At 35.0% G+C, this 20,362-nt stretch overlaps 1 protein-coding gene across 2 annotated transcripts in view; it reads left to right on the top strand.

Annotated features, from left to right (window-relative positions):
• The first annotated feature begins 3,041 nt into the window (after positions 1-3,041).
• Ppp4r3cl2 (protein phosphatase 4 regulatory subunit 3C like 2) overlaps positions 3,042-20,362 on the top strand; it is a 107,730-nt gene continuing 90,409 nt past the window's right edge. The window contains 3 exon segments of one of the 2 annotated variants that reach the window (NM_001446985.1): positions 3,042-3,110; positions 3,785-3,863; positions 4,402-4,476. The gene's annotated coding sequence lies outside the window, so the exon portion shown is untranslated. 2 annotated transcript variants of the gene reach the window in all.

A 20,362-nucleotide genomic window follows, 5' to 3' on the forward strand; every position in this document is an offset into this window, starting at 1 on the left:
CAGATGCCCTTCAACCGAGGAATGGATTAAAAAAATGTGGTACATCTATACAATGGAATAGTATTCAGCTATCAAAAGCAATGACTTCATGAAATTCATAAGCAAATGGAATGAACTAGAAAATATCATCCTGAGTGAGGTTACTCAATTACAGAAAAACACACTTGGTATGCACTCATTGGTAAATGGATATTAGCCAAAAAGATCAAATTACCCAAGATGGTATCCACAGACCACATGAAGCTCAAGAAAAAGAATGACCAAAATTCGGATGCACACTACTTCTTACAGGAGGAAAAATATCCATAGGAGGGGATATGGAAGCCTCATTAAGAGCAGAGACTGAATGAATGGCCATTCAGAGCCTGCCACACATGTGGCCCATATATATACAGCCACCAAAACTAGATAAGATTGATGAAGCTAAAAAATGCATGCTGAAAGGGACTGGATACATATCTCTCCTGAGTGAAACATCCAGGGCATGTCCAATACAGACGTCAATGCTAGCAGCAAATCTTTGAACTGAGAACAGGACCCTGTTTATGGGAATTAGAGGAAAGATTGAAAGAGCTGAAGGGGCTCTTAACCCACTAAGAACAACAATGCCAACCAACCAGAGCTTCCACGGACTAAATGACTACCGAAAGCCTATACAAGGACTGACCCAGGGCTCCAAGTTCATATGTAGCAGAGAATAGCCTTGTTGGGGCACCAGTGGAAGGGGAAGCCCTTGGTCCTGCCAACGTTGAAACCCCAATGCAGGGGAATATGAGGGGGCAATAAGGGGGATGTATAGGGGAATACCCGTATGGGGGAAGGGGGGAGGGAATGGGGACTTATGGACAGGAAACCGGGAAGGAGAATAATGTTTGAAATGTAAGTAAAGAAATATATCTAATAAAAATTAAAATAAATAAATAATAAAAAGATATTGCAGCTATTTTAATTTAATATTTTAAAAATATATAAAAATTATAAATTTTATAAAAACTGTACTTACAAAAATAAATTTTATACAACATATTTTCATGTCATGTTTTTACTTTGCCAATTCATCCCAAATCTTTACACCCACTCAACTTTATGACCTTTCATTCTCTCTAGAAAACAAGTAGGCAAAAACAAAACATAACAACAAAAAAGGCCAATGAAAAATGGTAAAGACCTTCAAGAATAAACACACATACACACACAAACAAATGCACACACACACACACACACACACACACACACACACACACACACACACACCAAAAATAAAGCCCCATTCAAACATTAAATCAGGGACCCTAATATTCAAACAAAAGTGCAGGAATACAAAAATATCCAAGGTAGCAATGTGACAAAAATGTATATACAATATCATTGTGATCATTTTGTGTTGATTATTTGCTTCTTGTCATTGGATTCTATCCTCAATGTGCTTAATATATACAGTGAGACTAAACTGGCAAAATATTTTCTTTACAAATAGGTGCTCATTGCAGATAGTTTCAAGGTTAAAAGTGGGAGCCAGTGTCCTCTGTCCACCCTCAGCACTGAGACCCTCTCTGACTTGAACCTGTCAGAATCTCTGAGCTCATATTTCTATCAGTTCTGTTGTGCATTAAGGACACAATTTACTTGGTATCATTCATCCTCTCTGTCTCTTACAGTCCTTTGCCTATATTTCCATATAGCTCCCTGATCACCAAGGAAAAAAAATTGATGAAGATCCATCCCATTTAGGACCAAGTCTTCCAAAATCCGCATATAGTCTCCATGTTAGTTCCCATGTACTGTCTAAGGAAGTTTTCCAGAGTTTGGCTGTGCAAGGCACTGACCTATGTGTGTATAGATCATAAGGAGTCATTTTTGTGCTATAATTTCTAAGCAGAATAATAGTATTTGTTGTTCTCCTAGTTCCATGTTAAGTCTCAGGTTCATAGCCACTTAAAAACTTAAAAAAGAAGCAATTATATCAACGAAATGATCATGCTTACATGTGTGGCCTAACTTCCTTACTGAGCAACACACACACACACACACACACACACACACACACACACACACACTGAGAGAGAGACAAAGAGACAGAGACAGAGAGACAGAGACAGAGGGACAGAAAAACAGAGAGAGACAGAGAATCAGAGACAGAAAGACAGACAGAGACCAAGAGACAGAGACAGAGCAGACAGAGATGGAGAGAGGCACAAACATACACCATAAAAGGAAACACAGAGGAAATCAGAACAAATTTATATCTTAATATCAATTAAAAGATTCTGTCATTTTCACTAGACTGTCATAATTTCTGAAGAATCCCGAGATAAAAGACACAGTGAAGCTTTTCCCCTCTGAGTTCAAAGTTCAACTTTATAATCAGGTATGTCAATTTAATCACTTCTCCTATAAAAGCATATGTTCTTGGAATAGTAAATGATTTATTGATGTTTAAAAAATGTACTTATTTTAGATAATCATGTCCTTGGCATACACAATTAATATATGTAGTATAAATGACTTCAACAGGAATTTCCAGGGAGACAGGACTAATGACATATTGATTGGGTAGTGCTTGTATGTGGCTTGCCCACACAGTACTTTATCCTGGAAACCTTTTCATCAGCATTACAATGTTAACATCTAGGGCCCTTTAAGAAATGGACCTAGTGGAGGGGCTAGAACCAACTGCCTACAGTTCCAGTTTCAGGAGATCCATCAATCTCCTGGAATCTGTGGGCATTGCAATTACATGTGTATATCCCCACATAGAGATGAACAAATAATTAAAATTAAATTTAAATCCTAAGAAAAGAAATTGATTTAATGGAGTGTTCTCAGAGCATTATGGGTACTATTCTAAGACGAGTATACTAGTTTTCTGATACAAGTTCTCAAGAAGAAAGCTGCTAGGAAAGCATGAATCTGACTCTAGTCAGTTATTGCTTTTTTCTCTCTCCAATGTCCTCTTGCTTTCTTTCTCTTACTGTCCAACTTATTTGAGAAGCACTCCTTTGCTTCCAAACAGACGTCACCATGGCAACAGAGAATGATGTGACAATGCCTTGAGGGTCCTCACCAGAAGTGAGTATACATTACTACTGTGTACTTGAAGACCCAGACCTGTAAGTGAAATAAACTTTCTTGTAAGAATATTGCTTCCTTCATAACAAAATCTACATAGTTGATAGATGACAGATATATAGATAGATAGATAGATAGATAGATAGATAGATAGATAGATAGATAGATAGATAGATAGATAGATCTCAGAAGAATCGGTCCAATAATTACAGAGTTGAATAAATTCTATAACTAGCTGTATGAAAGCTGGAAATGTTTTAATTCTGGTAGCATGAGTCTTAAAATCTGGGAAGTTAGAACCAGTAATGTTAATCATATAACACTCAGTCCCAAGATATAATTCTGAAAACTTGGTGGGGAGGTACTGGAGAACAAAGACTGAAGAACCTAGGATCTGAGATTCCAGAGGAAGAGAAGGTTATTCCTCTGTGCCTGGTGTTGGGGGCCATGGGAGAGAGTTTTTTCTATTTTTGTTATATCTGGCCTCTTGAAACAATGGAGGTTGTTCACACTGAAGCAATTTTTTTAACTCATTCAACCAATTCAAATGCTAGTCTTCTGTAGAACCACTTTTATAGGAACATTCAGAAAATTTATTGTATCAGTTAAATGGATATCTAAAATTAACCATCACAGTCATACAACAATGTGGGATTTATATATAAATTTGATTTACTATCTTTGTTGGTTTCACCAAATAATTTTCTGTCCCTAGATGATGCATGTTAAATAAATGGAAATATCGCTTCATTTGGTTTCCTATGATAAAAACACACCTCAAAATCATTGTAAACGTGAGTAATTCAAGTATAGGAGCATTTTGTTTATTGATGGACTTTATAAAAGTAAGATTGCCATGTCTTCTTTATCTAAGTTCCTTTACACACTAGAATTGGATTTATATGTAATCTGAGTAAATTCTTTCCTTTTAACTATTTTAATGAAATCATGAATCTCTTATTCATAAAAATACTAAGTAAACTACTTCAAAACCCAAGATTTATGGTAAGTACTGATATATGAGTCTTCCTTTTAATCTTTACCTACTTTTTCATTATGCAGTGATACTGACATTTGTAAGTCAGAATTCTGTCTCCACATTTTCTACCTTAGAGTCCAAAAGCCAACAATGGCTTAACATCTAGTCTTCCTGTCAGTTACAACTCTTAGAGGGTTTTTATTTGATTTAACAATGATTTATGGGAAGTTCCTGATAGTAACTGCCACAGCAAGAGTCATAGATGCTTGGGACTATTGTATTTGAATCATTCAACTCACTTGCTCACTAGGGTTTTCTAATTATAGTTGACTTCATTTTGATATTTTCCACAGGAAAAGAATGTACTGGTCCTGGTGAACTGACCCTCTAGTCAAGTTGACAGTTGTTTCCTTGTAGCAAGTTAACAGGTGAGTCTTGAGGTTTGCTCTGAAATAATCTGGAGATTTCAATGCATAGGCTAGCATCTCTAAATCTGATAGCATAAACACTGGGAAAACACTGAGTTTCTAGACTTGGATCATGATAAATACCTTAAAGAAATTCCACTTGGTGAGTCCTTTGCAGAACACTTCTTCCTGTAATAAATATATCTATATATCATAGTGTCATTTATCATATTTGCAGCTTTCTGTGTAATATTCATAGTGAAGAAATAAGAGATGACTTGACTTCAATCTTATATAAAATGATCACTACATTCTTATAATAAAATATATTTTCTTTACATAACATCACTTTTAATCAGCTTATATTATCTTCAATATATTTAAAAGGCAAAGATACTCGCTCTTGGAAAATCTTAGGAAGAATTTCACAAAATGTCATTATCAATATTTTATTATTTATAAAGGTTGTAATTTCACTCCTTTTGACATTTTGCACTGAGTGATTGAGGTAAATTTTAATTTGTTTAGATTAATTTTTTTTATTTTAGGTGTATGAGTACCTTGTCACCATGCATATATGTTCAAAATGTACTTGCTTGGTGCATAAGTTACTCAGAGAAATTTATTGGATCCCCTTTAACTGTAGTTACAGATAGAGTTTTAGCACTGTGTAAGTGCTGGAAATTGATCCCAGGTACTGGCAAGAGCAACAAGTGCTTGTAACAACTGAGCCATCTCTCCAGTCTCTTAATTGTTGTATAATAAGAAAAAAAATCAGGGATAATTTATATTGATAGGAAAAATGAATAAAGGTAAAAGTTTTGAAAAAATTCAGGAAGTAAATGGAATAAGCAATTATTAATATTTTCCTTTTTAACTCATCAACTTGACAGTCACAGGTACTTGTCATGAACATTGAACCACACTCTCAATAGAGATAGATCAATAGAAAAATGTTTCCCCACTACAGGCAAAGAATTAATTGTTCTATAGTCAGTTGCATGAGTTCATGAAGCTAATAGGACCTATATTGAGGTCATTCTACCACCTTTCATCTCCAAGTTTCCCAAACTTCATAGTGCTTAACATCTGGACTTTGCAATGTATATAGATGAACTTTGTTAAATGATATATTGATGTGAAAGAACAAGCCACACATGAGCAACTTCAATGCTTCTTAAAGTATTTCTACATTGTTTTAAATTAATCTATAATCAAATTATTCTTGTAGGCAAAAATTCATGTATTGTTTTAAAAAGTCAAGTACTGTCACTTTCTTTGTGCTCATCTGATTTTGAGATGCCAGCTCATATGATTGACAATTGATAATACATTGTTTTGTTCTCTAACAAGAATTCAGTATACATTTTCAGTTAGCTATTCTAGAATGTGTTTTTTTAAAATGATGGTAATTTGTTATTTCAGCACAGGGTATATATTAAGGCACAATCCAATGTGTTGATGCATAATATATGCAAATTTTCACAATTAATAAGTCTTGTAGTGGTACAGGTTTTTTCCCCTGTATCCATGAACAGGATTTTAGATAAAGACTTCTTATACCTTTTTCTAAACATGAAAATTTATGGTAAATAAATGGCTTATAGTACTTTATAAGATCATTTTTTAATAGAATGGATTTCAACTTTGGTAGTCAATAGAGGAATTTCCCAAAACAAATCTAGACGCAGTCATTTCACTTTTTTTCCGTTGTATCTATTTATAGTTCTTCAATGCTAAACTCCACCAAACATGAAGACTTCTTTCTTACACTTTTTTTCAAAATGGCAGCCATTCTTAAATAGGATGTTTAGGAATGACTTTCCAAGGAGAAGAATAAAAGCCACATAAATATAATGCAGTGAACCATGTCACATATTACCCAAATCACCTGCATTTCTGCCATATCACTTGGCATTTGACAGAAGAAAAATAAGGAAAAATGCATATTATTTTGGTAAATAGCAACTAATTAAAAAGTTAGCCTTAAGTTACCAGTTTTATAGAATGAAAAATAAGTAAAGCAAATAAAGGGCCTTAGGGTAAGCCAGTCTTCCTTAGGATCATGCCCATGTCTGTTTCTGTCTTGTTGACATTTAATTTGATGAAATTTGTCAGCTGTCATATATTTTACTGTAAGTTACATTTTCTTTACACAAGTATATTTGCCTTTAAAGAAACATATAAAATGAAGTACAGGATTTAGCATATTATCGCAAGTATCACAAGCATCAACGAACCCTCACTGGCAAAGAATTCTGAAACACTACATCTGGTCCAATGTGTTTTCTTAGGCCAATGAACCTATTTTCCAATATGGTTTTGAAGTTCAAGAGTTATTGAAAATATAAATTGATTCAATGAAGTTCATAAATTGACTCATTTTCAACCTTGTTCCCTCTCCTGGAATCAATGATTCAATTTAACTGCCTTTGATTAATAGAAATAATAATGGCTAACAAATCCTTGGGCCATGTACACACTTTCCCCACACATAAATGATACCTGCTTCCCTCCAAAAATAAGTAAACTGAAAATTTGTCTGTATTCACATCTTTATGCTCTAGGTTGGCTTACTCTGGTGGCCCCGATTCTTGAAAGTATGGCTTTAGATGTGTTAGTTGGATCACTCTATTCTCCTCAAAATATTCCTGAGTAGACAGATACCACAATTGTAAAGTGGACTGAAATGCTGAGAAATTCACAGCAAACAGTTCTTATCCCTCCCCCATATATGTTTGTGTGTGTGTGTGTGTGTGTGTGTGTGTATGCACATCCTTATAAAATATTATTTTATTTTAATATCTTTAAAAATAGGAAATGAATACAGATAGCACCCTCAGTTTCTACAACGAAAGTGAAATAATCTTGTATTAGAATCATCTATGGTGAATATGTGTTTGTGGTTATGATGACATAAATTAGAGCTTTTTTCCAATAGTTAAATCTATAGATACTAAACTTTATATTTTTTGACTGTAGAGAGAAAGAACACAGGAAATAAGCCCTAATTCTAGTGGACTAAAAATGAAGAGGATTAATCCTAGTGGAATATCATTTAAGAATTAATTCCTATTCATTGATTAGAGAAATAACTGCAATGACTATGCCCAGCCCTCATTTAGATTACGTTTTAGGAGTTTCAAATATTTTAATAAAATACAGTCAAAATAAGAACTCTTAATAAGCAAGCATTAAATGTGTTTCAAGACCCATGTAGATGGTCTAAGGATAGTGATTTTTAATACAGTTATATAAAGAATATAATATATTGACACTTTACTTACATGCATTTAATGAATTCTATCATATGACTACAACTTTAATTTTAATTATAATTTTAAAGTTATTAATGTATTTGTGTAAATAAATTTTCTTGTGTGCGGGGGTTTGTAGAGTCCAGAAGGAGGCTTTGAATACACTGCAGATGAACTTACTAAGATAAATCCTGGGTATTGATTTTGGCATCTCCATGAGAGCAGCAAATGCTTCTAACTACTGAATCATTTCTGCAAACCCAACAGCCATATTTTTATGAAGAAAAACTTTAAAGAAGGAATTAGTTTATTTAATGATGCAGTAGAAGTTACTTACAACTTACTTGGCTTGTTGTTGTTGTTGTTGTTAATAATAATAAGATGAAATAGTTATTTATATTATGGCAAGAAAACTTTTTTAAAATCATTATATACTATATAGTGTGTTGTGGCTGTATTTCTTAAATAGAAGTTCAGCATTCCAGAAGATAATAGCATAAAGTGCCATAAAAGGAGAAATTAATTTTTTACTATTGTGATCTTTCCTAGTGTACCCAAATGTTCTGTGATATCACCAAATTCTCGAAGTCTATGTCTATACATAAATATTTATAATTCCTTGACAATATAATAATTAAATGCTGTGCAATCCCAAGTTGTTACAGCCATAATCACAATTAGTAGAGTACTCAAGAAGAGTTATGCTTCAAAGCTAGGTAAAAATTAGCGAGTTTATAGGTAAATGAAAATCTTACTGGTGAGATATTTCCTTAGGAGGTTTGGTATTTTGAATGGTAATGTCCCCTATAGGTTCAGATATTTGAGCAAGTGCTTTTCCCTGTTGGTATCATTTGAGTTAGGAAATGTGGCCTTTGTGGAGGAAGGATATCATTAGAGAAAAGCTTTGAGAGTTTAAAACTTCCACCATTCCTAGTTTTCTCTCTCAGCTTTGAGCTTACATTAAATATGAATTCTGTGCATTCTTTAGTCACCATATATGTTGCTTCTTTCCATGTCTCCCACTCTGATGCATACTTATTCTTCTGGAGCCTTAATGCTTATAATTTGTCTTGGTCATGGTATTTTAGCACAGCAATAAAAAAAAATAAATGAATACAAAGCTGCTATTCAAAGAGGTCCTTCAGGTTCCCAACTCCAAACAATATCATCTGTTGCCAGTGGTTCAGGTTATCCACCCAAACTACATAATGGGTCTCTGTTGTTGATAATACTTCATGCTGTAGTTGTAGAACATAGAGAAATCAAGAAGAAAATGAGGTGAAAGCTTCCAATCTGTTGGTTATTTTTTCAGAGTATAAAAATGTGTTTTGCAAGCTTCCAGGGGAGAAATGGAATCAACGGTTTTACCAGCTGTGCACAATATGTACAAAACATCAATGTTCTCTACAGGGCATTATCATGGTCACTCTGTGGTATTTATCTGTTAGATGGGTCAGTATATTAAGATCCAAAGTGTCTGTACTGAGATGTTTAGTACATTGTCCAGAGTTACTCAAAGGATGGTTTCCGCTGGGTCATTCATTTTGTTTCCCTTTAAGATCGTTGTACATGTTTTCCTAATAAGTAAATTGGTTTAATTTTTAAGTTAAAAAATATAAAATTTGTTCTTGGACAATTCATAGATGTACATAGTTCATCCCTACTCCGTTTTAACCTTTAAGTCTTTTTCCCTATTCATGTCTTTGTTTTCTTTTGTGGCTCACTTGGTTTTACCACGACAATCTCTGTGACCATGGTCATGTAGGTAACCTCTATACCTTAAAAGAAAAGCCATTGTTCCAGGTATTCTGTAGGAAGATGGCCTCTGATGGAAGGCATGGTTGATTTTCTGCTATTTTTTTCAGAACCTTTGAGGAGATAATGTTTAAATCCTTTCATTTGTTAACAAAAAAGTACTGGCTAAACTAGGAAGCATCTGGAGATGATCAATTGGAAAGAATGATGGGTAGCAAATTACTTACTCTGAAAAAAAAGTAAAAGAGTCCAGTCTATTAATCAATAAAAAAATGAAACCATTCCAGTTTAATAGACATTTTCAAGTACATGAGAGGATAGTTTTAGAAGGAAATTAGGGAGTTGATCTCTTTAAAACTCACTAAGGAAAATAGTGACTTAAGCCAAACCAGGCAAAATATAGATTTTGTATTTCTGTTTATTAGAGAATAAAAAGTTGAAACAGGAAACTTTATAAATAACTTTCCACTGATTATTAGCTATGTAATATTAACATTTTGACACCTCAACAGTAAAGTTAAGGGGAAAATAAAGTAAATAGCAGAGTAAAAGTTGAGAAGTAATACTATGCTTTCCTGAATGTTATTTCTTAAATTGTTTAGAGTCTATTTGGAACTATAGTACATATGAAATAAACAACTTTTAAAAGGTAATACACAGAGAAAGAGTATGTGTATATAAATATCTGCAGCTGGAACTTGGGGAGAACTGCCACAAATGGACCACTGCATGCACATATTTATCTTTTGTATGTAATTATTCATTCTGTGATCTTTTGGTGGATTCAAAGGGTTCACTTCAGTTTTAGAGTAAATACAAAACATATGCATGCTAGATTTAAAGTATGGTCAAAGTATTTTCAGTATTGATGTCATATGCAAGAGGAAAACTGGAGTAACCAGATGACGTTTTTCCATCCAAGCTGTTGTATTAGTGGCCACTTCACAACTTATTTGATATAAGTTTTTTATCTTACTGTAGTTTGAAGCTTCTTTTTGTTAGTGGGAGGTGTGGAGAAAGGGGAGTTTCTGAAAATACAGACTTCTAAAAGAAATGCCACGAACCCTGTTATTTAATGGTTTCTGCTTACAAATTGCCATATCTATTTTAGGGTAAAACATAAGGAAATTTCCAATAGCATATAATGGTTGACTTTTGGAAAATGTCCTATAATTTTATCTAAAATATACTATACTTTAATCCTAATGACTGACATGAGTATGATAAATTTCTTTTATGCTTCATAAAGATGAGGTTTGAGCCTCTAAATATGTATCAAATATAATTTATGTTATAATAAAGGAAACTTGTATACTAGCAAAGTTTTATCATTTTCAAAGACTCATCTTGTATTTCTTTTATACATGTGTCAATATCTGTTTATATTTATATCATAATAGGTTTCTTTTACGTAGGTTCAGAAGGATTACTTGTATTTTAAGCTTGTTTTTAGACTCATGAGAGTTGAACAACTATAATGCTATCACAATTAAAGGCTAGTATGACCATGTACATCATATCTGGTGTTTCAAAGCTAAGTTTGGCAAGCATTGTACTAACTGATCTACACCTACAGCCATCATAGAGTTCCTAACACAGTAGTTAATAATTGGTAATTAATTCATAGATAACAAATTAAGTTGGTGTCTAATTAAGAAAATTTCTGAAAGGAGATATTAAAATTTAGCATCTATTTATTCATGTTACGAATGCTAAATGACATGTGATTGAAAAGAGAGAGAAAATAGGAACTAGGTGCAAACAGATTCTTTAATCAAATACAAGCTTTAAATAATTCTTAACTATGATGTCATGAAAATATTACACTAAGAAACCTAGTTTCTATCTGTTATAACTGAGCTTAAGATTTCTGAAAATTTTTATGAGTTTTTTTTTAATTTTGTGAGTCTATGTATACATAACAACAGTTATGTACATGGCACAGGTATGGAGGTCAAATTTCAACTTAAAGGAGTTGGATCATCTATTGCACCATTTTCCCAGCCTGAGTAAAACTGTAAGCTACAGTCTTATAAGAAAAATAACTTAGGTATGTAGTGTAAGTACCCAAAATTGACAACTTATTAATCTAGGTTATTTGGTTTTTAAAAATTAGCTATTTAAAGACAAGACTATCATTCAGTTCATGGTTTGTGAATTAGTAACTGTAAAAAGAGTCAGGGAAGAGGTGGATCATACTTTTTAAAGACATTGAAGCTTGACTTCTTAAAGGAAAGAATTTTATAGGAAAAACCCTTTATCTCTAAGAAACATCAAGAAGATTACTGCTTGGAGTTTACTGATCCTGTTTTTGATCTAAATCTTAGTTTCAAAGAAAGTTTTCTGGTATAAAGTAAAATAATATGCAAGAGTGGCCATTCTTACATCATGCAAAATATACTTGAAATAAAAAAATTATAGAGACAAGAAAGGCTATGATATAAAAATAAAAGATTCAGTTCAAGAAAAAGATAGAACAATCAGAAATATATATTCCATATCAGAGAACTTAAATATATAACCAATAATGAGCAGATCTGAGGACAGAGATTGACAGCAATAATATAATAACATATTATTTAAATATGTTGTTCCTATGACCCTTCAGCTCCTTCAATCCTACAATGGGGACCCTATTCTCAGTTCAAGGATTGGCTGATAGCATTGCCCTCTGTATTTCTAATGATCTGGCAGATCCTCAAAGGAGACAGCTACATAAGGCTCCTGTCTGCAAGCACTTCTTGGCTTTATCAATCTTACATAGTTTTGATGGCTGTATGTATACATATGGGCTGTATACTCTTGGGGGACAAGCTATGAATGGCCATTCCTTCAGTCTCTGCTCCAACCTTTGTCTCCATATCTCCTCCTCTGAATTTCTTTTCTCCCTTTTAAGACGGACTGAAGTATCCACACTTTGATCTTCCTTCTTCTTGAGCTTCATGAGGTCTTTGGATTGTATCTTGGGTAATTTAAGTTTTGGGCTAACATACACTTAGCAGTATGTACATACCATGTGTGTTTCTTGTGATTGGATTACCTCATGCAGGATGATATTTTCTAGTTCCATTCATTTGCTTATGATTTTGTGAAGCCACTGTTTTAAATAGATGAGTAGTACTCCATTGTGTAGATGTACCACATTTCCTATATCCATTCCTCTGTTGACAGGCATCTGGATTCTTTCCATGTTCTGACTATTATAAATAAGGCTTCTATCAACATAGAGAATGTGTCCTCCTTATATGTTGGAGAATCTTTTGGCTATATGTCCAGGAGTGGTATATAACTGGGTCCTCAGGTTGTACTATGTCTAATTTATTGAGGATACCCCAGACTGATTTCCAGAAAGGCTGTACCAGCTTGCAATTCCATAAGAAATTGATGAATATTCCTCTTTCTGCATATCCCTGCTAGCATTTGTAGTCACCTCAGTATTTGATCTTAGCCATTCTCAATGGTGTGAGGTGGAATCTCAGAGTTGTTTTGATTTGCATTTCCCTAAACAACTTCAGCAAAGTGGCTGGGAATAAAATTAACTCAAATAAATCAGTAGCCTTCCTCTACACAAAAGAGAAACAAGCCGAGAAAGAAAGTAGGGAAAAGACACCCTTCATGATAGACCCAAATAATATAAAGTACCTCGGTGTGACTTTAACCAAGCAAGGAAAAGATCTGTATGTTAAGAACTTCAAGCCTCTGAAGAAAGAAATTGAAGGAATCCTCAGAAGATGGAAAGATCTCTCAAGCACATGGATTGGCAGGATTAAAATAGTAAAAATGGCCATTTTACCAAAAGCGATCTACAGATTCAATGCAATCCCCATCAAAATACCAATCCAATTCTTTAGAGAGTTAGACAGAACAATTTCCAAATTCATCTGGAATAACAAAAAACCCAGGATAGCTAAAACTATCCTCAACAATAAAAGGACTTCAGGGGGAATCACTATCCCTGAACTCAAGCAGTATTACAGAGCAATAGTGATAAAAACTGCATGGTATTGGTACAGAGACAGACAGATAGACCAATGGAACAGAATTGAAGACCCAGAAATGAACCCACACAACTAAGGGCACTTGATTTTTGACAAAGGAGCCAAAACCATCCAATGGAAAAAAGATAGCATTTTCAGCAAATGGTGCTGGTTCAACTGGAGGTCAACATGTAGAAGGATACAGATCGATCCATGCTTATCACCCTGTACAAAGCTTAAGTCCAAGTGGATCAAGGACCTCCACATCAAACCAGACACACTCAAACTAATAGAAGAAAAACTAGGGAAGCATCTGGAACACATGGGAACTGGAAAAAATTTCCTGAACAACACACCAATGGCTTATGCTCTAAGATCAAGAATCGACAAATGGGATCTCATAAAACTGCAAAGCTTCTGTAAGGCAAAGGACACTGTAGTTAGGACAAAACGGCAACCAACAGATTGGGAAAAGATCTTTACCAATCCTACAACAGATAGAGGCCTTATATCCAAAATATACAAAGAACTCAAGAAGTTAGACCGCAGGGAGACAAATAACCCTATTAAAAATGGGGTTCAGTGCTAAACAAAGAATTCACAGCTGAGGAATGCCGAATGGCCGAGAATCACCTAAAGAAATGTTCAACATCTTTAGTCATAAGGGAAATGCAAATCAAAACAACCCTGAGATTTGACCTCACACCAGTGAGAATGGCTAAGATCAAAAACTCAGGTGACAGCAGATGCTGGCGAGGATGTGGAGAAAGAGGAACACTCCTCCATTGTTGGTCGGATTGCAGACCAGTACAACCATTCTGGAAATCAGTGGGGAGGTTCCTCAGAAAATTGGACATTGAACTGCCTGAGGATCCAGCTATACCTCTCTTGGGCATATACCCAAAAGATGCCCCAACATATAAAAAAGACATGTGCTCCACTATGTTCATCGCAGCCTTATTTATAATAGCCAGAAGCTGGAAAGAACCCAGATGCCCTTCAACAGAGGAATGGATACAGAAAATGTGGTAAATCTACACAATGGAATATTACTCAGCTATCAAAATCAATGACTTTATGAAATTCGTAGGCAAATGGTCGGAACTGGAAAATATCATCCTGAGTGAGGTAACCCAATCACAAAAAAACACACATGGTATGCACTCATTGATAAGTGGCTATTAGCCCAAATGCTTGAATTACCCAAATGCCTAGAACAAATGAAACTCAAGATGGATGATCAAAATGTGAATGCTTCACTCCTTCTTTAAAAGGGGAACAAGAATACCCTTGGCAGGGAATAGAGAGGCAAAGATTAAAACAGACACAGAAGGAACACCCATTCAGAGCCTCCCCCACATGTGGCCCATGCATATACAGCCATCCAATTAGACAAGATGGATGAAGCAAAGAAGTGCAGGCCGACAGGAGACGGATGTAGATCTCTCCCGAGAGACACAGCCAGAATACAGCAAACACAGAGGCGTATGCCAGCAGCAAACCACTGAATTGAGAACAGGACCCCCGTTGAAGGAATCAGAGAAAGAACTGGAAGAGCTTGAAGGGGCTCGAGACCCCATATTTACAACAATGCCAAGCAATCAGAGCTTCCAGGGACTAAGCCACTACCCAAAGACTATACATGGACTGACCCTGGACTCTGACCTCATAGGTAGCAATGAATATCCTAGTAAGATCACCAGTGGAAGGGGAAGCCCTGTGTTCTGCTAAGACTGAACCCCCAGTGAACTAGATTGTTGGGGGGAGGGCGACAAGGGGGGAGGATGGGGAGGGGAACACCCATAAGGAGGGAAGGGGGGGGATGTTTGCCCGGAAACCGGGAAAGGGAGTAACACTCGAAATGTATATAAGAAATGCTCAAGTTAATAAAAAAAAAAAAAACCTGAAAAAAAAAAAACATTTCTTTAGGTATTTCTCAGCCATTCACTATTCCTAAGCTGAGAATTCTTTGTTTAGCTTTGGACACCATTTTTAATAGGGTTATTTGATGCTCTGGACTCTAACTTCTCAAGTTCTTTGTATATATTAGTTATTAGCCCTCTATTGGATCTAAGATTGGTAAAGATCTTTTCTCAATCTGTTGACTGCTGTTTTTTTCCTAATGACAGTGACCTTAGCCTTAGAGAAGAGTTGCAATTTCATGAGGTCCTATTTGTCGATTCTTGACTGTAGAGCATAAGCCATTGGTGTTCACTTCAGGAAATTTTCACCAGTGCACATGTGTTCAAGGTACTTCCCCACTTTTACTTCTATTTGTTTGAGTGTATCTGGTTTTATGTGGAGGTCCTTGATCCACTTGGACTTGAACTTTTGACACGCAATAAGAATGGATGGATTTGCATTCTTCTCCGTGCTGACCTTCAGGTGAACCAGCACCAGATGTTGAAAATGCTATCTTTTTTTTTTTTTTACTGGATGATTTTAGCTGCTTTGTCAGAGATCAAGTGACATAGGTATGTGGGTTCATTTCTGGGTCGTCAACTCTATTTCATTGATTTAACTGCCTATCTCTGTATCAATACTATTCATATTTATTTTATGACAAATGCTCTGTAATACAGCTAGAGGTCAGTGATGGTGATTCCTCCAGAAGTTCTTTTATTGTTGAGGATATTTTTCACTATCCTGGGACATTTGTTATTCCAAATGAATTTGCAAATTGCTCTTTCTTCCTTTATGAAGAATTAATTTGGAATTTTGATGGAGATTTCATTGAATATGTAGATTCCTTTTGGCAAAATAACCATTTTTACTATATTAATCCTGCCAAACCATGAACATGCGAGATTTTTCCATCTTCTGGTGTCTTCATCAATTTTTTTCTTCAGAAACTTGAAGTGCTTGTCAAACTGATCTTTGACTTGCTTGGTTGAGTCACACTGAGGTATTGGATGTTATCTGTGACTATTGTGAAGGGTGTCATCCCCCTCTCCCCCTTCCTTATGGGTGTTCCCCTCCCAACCCTCCCCCCATTGCCGCCCTCCCCCCACCAGTCTAGTTCACTGGGGGTTCAGTCTTAGCAGGACCCAGGGCTTCCCCTTCCACTGGTGCTCTTACTAGGATATTCATTGCTACCTATGAGGTCAGAGTCCAGGGTCAGTCCATGTATAGTCTTTAGGTAGTGGCTTAATCCCTGGAAGCTCTACTTGCTTACCTGTGCTGTCCCATATTTCTTTAAGGGAATTATTTATGTCCTTCTTAAATTCCTCTATCATCATCATGAGATGTGATTTTAAATTCAAAACTTGCTTTTCCAGGGTCTTGCTATATCCAAAATTTGCTTTGGTGAGAGAAGTGAGCTCTGATGATGCCAATTAGTCTTGGTTCCTGTTGCTTAGATTCCTGTACTTGCCTCTTGCCATATGGTATTCTCCTGTGTTAGCTGGTCTTATTGTCTCTGACCGTGGTTTGACCATCCTCTATGACTGTTTGTCAGCACTCCTGGAGACAGGGTTTCTCCCAGAAGTATCTGGTTATTTAGAGTTGTGAAACCTGTTCAGCTCTGAGCTCAGGCAGAAACCAGGAGTGTCCTCTCCCACACTACTCTTGGATTACTGTGTGTCCTGGCAGGTCTCTCAGAGCAGAATTGGTGCTCTTACCCCTGCTCTCAGGTGTGTTAGTGCTCCTGGTGACTACCTTTCAGCTCCAGTTGCAGGCAGACATTTGAAGCGTCCTTTCCCTTACTCTTCCTGTGTCCAGAGGTCTCTAGGCAGGTTCCTCTTGGGGCAGGAATGTTAGCAGAATTGGTGGTCTCCCCTGAGCTCCTGAGATTCCAGCTCTCTCTCCCGAATAGGATTTGGGTACAGAGAATTGTGGGACCAGGCCAGCTCTGTGCACAGGCAGAAGCCAAAAGTGTCCTGCCCCTGACTAGAAATTTGATATTTAATTGTCTGTCCAATTTCATGGAATTGTTCTTAAACGCACACACACACACACACGCACATTACCAATGAAATATGTGATTTCAATAAGTTGTATTTATGTTTATCTGAATATATATGGCATAATAAAAATTAAAGAATAAAACACTATTAACTTAAGGGGACGTGGGGGTAAATAAGATAAATTGAATGTAAAAATGTGAATACGGTACTTATCTATGAAATTCTCAAAAAAATTCCAGCCAATATTATACTTACATTGGAGGAATATGATGAAGGGACAGGAAAGAATTCCTTGAAAAAAGCATTATCTTAGTTGCTAAATTACCTTAAAGTTATTTTGAATATTACATTTTCAGGTGCATTATACATGTTACTTAGAATTTATAAAATATCACACAATATATATTTTTATAAATAACAAGAACAGGGCTGGGGATTTAGCTCAGTGGTAGAGCGCTTACCTAGGAAGCGCAAGGCCCTGGGTTCGGTCCCCAGCTCCAAAAAAAAAAAAATAACAAGAACAAACAAACAAAGGCAAATTTCCATCAAAACACACAGGGAAGTTATGTTCCTATAATAAAAGTCACATATGAAGACCCATTTATAAAATATTAAAAGAGGAAATTAAGTAAAAATTTCTTCTATGACTTGGGTAAGGCAACACAATACCTGCTTTTTCTATCTCTTTTCAATTTAGTATTTGAAGTCATAATCAGAGCAAATAATTGATTAAAACAGAACAATTTAAATCAGAAAAAAACTGTGAAATTATACTTATTACCAAATATCACTATAGTGGAAAAACATCTCTTTCATTTAGACATTAAAATCAATAGTATATTAATTCAAAATGTTTTAGGACATATAATAAACAAATAAAAATTAATGTTATTTTCTACAATTAGAACACAATAACAAAAATAATGTTTTACTTTACCCTTTTATACATATACAGTGTATTTTGATCAAACACATTTCCCCTATTGCTCTTTATTTTACCTCATGCTCCTCTGATTTATCCTCATCTATATCTTTTAAAAAAATATGGATGTCCCATATGATAGAAAGGTTGTGACACTTGTTTTTCTTAGACTATCTTATTTTCCCATGATGGACTGAACTTCAGTTTTATCTACTTCTCTGAAAATAATGTAATTTCCTGTTCTCTATAGCCTTGTAACTCGATTGTGTTTTCATTCATGCCATACATTATTCATCTGTTCATGTATTGGTGAACATCTCAGTTGATACCGTAACTTTGGTACAAAGAAGATGGTTGCAGTAAACATGGATATGCCTTATTCTATGTGATATGCTAACTTCTACTCTGTTGTGGCCATAGATACCTAAGAATGGTATACCTGGATAAGATTCTGGTTCCTTTTAAGTGGCTCTTTTTAAAGTTTATTTTATATTTTATTAATGTGTTTTGTTTTTGAGATTATAATATCATTACCTAACTTTCACCTTTCTTTTCTCTCTTTAAACTCTCCAGTTTAAATCTTTTTGCTCTCTTTCAAATTCAAACCCACATATTTTCAGTAAATGATGGTAGATGCTTACACACACACACACACACACACACACACACACACAAACACACACACATATTCACCTGAATACATGTGTGCAAGCTGCTCAATGTGTATAATGTTATTGTATACATATTTCATATTTTCATGGCTGACCATTTAGTACTGAATAATTTCTTGTAAAAATGAAACTTTTTTCAAGAGTAATTTGCAAACTCAGTGCAAACCCAATCAAAGTCCCCATCTAATCCTTCACAGAAAGAGAAAAAATTGTCCTAAAGTTTATTTTTAATATTTCATTATTAATATTTTAATTATACGAGCATGTATGTACATCATATGTGCATACAGTGCAGGCAGAGGCCAGAAAATGATATCAGATTCATTAGAATTAGAGTTACTGATCATAATGAGCCACCACGTGGGTGATGGGAACAAAATCCTGGTCCTCAGTAAGAGCATCAAGTGTTCTTAACTGCTGAAAAAACACTACAAGTCCTACATTGTATTTTTTATTTTTTGATGAATTTTCATACTCATTTGAATATTGGTTGATATAAATTACATTCCTAGTTAGCAGTGAAAAAGATACCTTTTCCTGGCATTCTTGCTAGCATTTGTTAATATTTGTTTTCTTGTATAAGAAAGGTTCAACTTTGTTACAAAAGTCAACCCATTAGAAAAACAACATCTGTCTCAGCTGAAACTCTAAGGTCCAGGAGAACATGGACTGATGTATTTCAATTCTTACAACATCCAAGTATCTACCTATAAACAAGTTGGAGGATATCCAAAAGGGGAAAAAAGAAAAAAGAAACAATTGCAAATCGGAACAAAAATAATACACGAGTCAAATTTGAAAATGAGTGGAAATCTTTAATATCTTAAATTAGAAAGTATTAATTATTAGACAATAATAGAAAGATAGGTTGAAAGGATTAAAAAAAATCCGACTATCCAAGTGATTTTTAGATTTAATGTGATGAATGAGAAAAGAATCAATTATAGTTTACAAAAAGTCATGATGCATATGAAAACACAAAACTAGTCAAAGCAATTATGAACAAGGAGAGTCAAATTTGTAGCATCAAACTTCTTGACTTCAAAATATAATATAAAGCTACAAGTAAGTAATCAAATTAGTACTGGATTAGTATAAAAATGGGTGTGGTGACTCACACCTTTAATCTCAGCAATCTAGAGGCTGATGCAGGACTGCTCAAGGCAAGGCTTGGTTGTACACTGAGTTCTAAAACAGAGGATGATACAAACTGAGAACCTGGTCCAAAGGAGATACTATCACAGAAGCTTAAAAGTAACGCAGGTGAACAAGTTGAGAAGAATAAAGAATCTGAAAATAAATGCACTACTCTATGATCAACTGATATCCATAAGAATTTCAAGTATGAACAAGGGGAAAAGGATAGCATCTGCAACACATGATGCTGGAACTCACAGTCATACAAACATATCCATCATAA

This window comes from Rattus norvegicus, chromosome X (genome assembly GCF_021556685.1).
Source record: "Rattus norvegicus strain SHRSP/BbbUtx chromosome X, alternate assembly SHRSP_T2T, whole genome shotgun sequence".
NCBI lineage: Eukaryota > Metazoa > Chordata > Mammalia > Rodentia > Muridae > Rattus > Rattus norvegicus.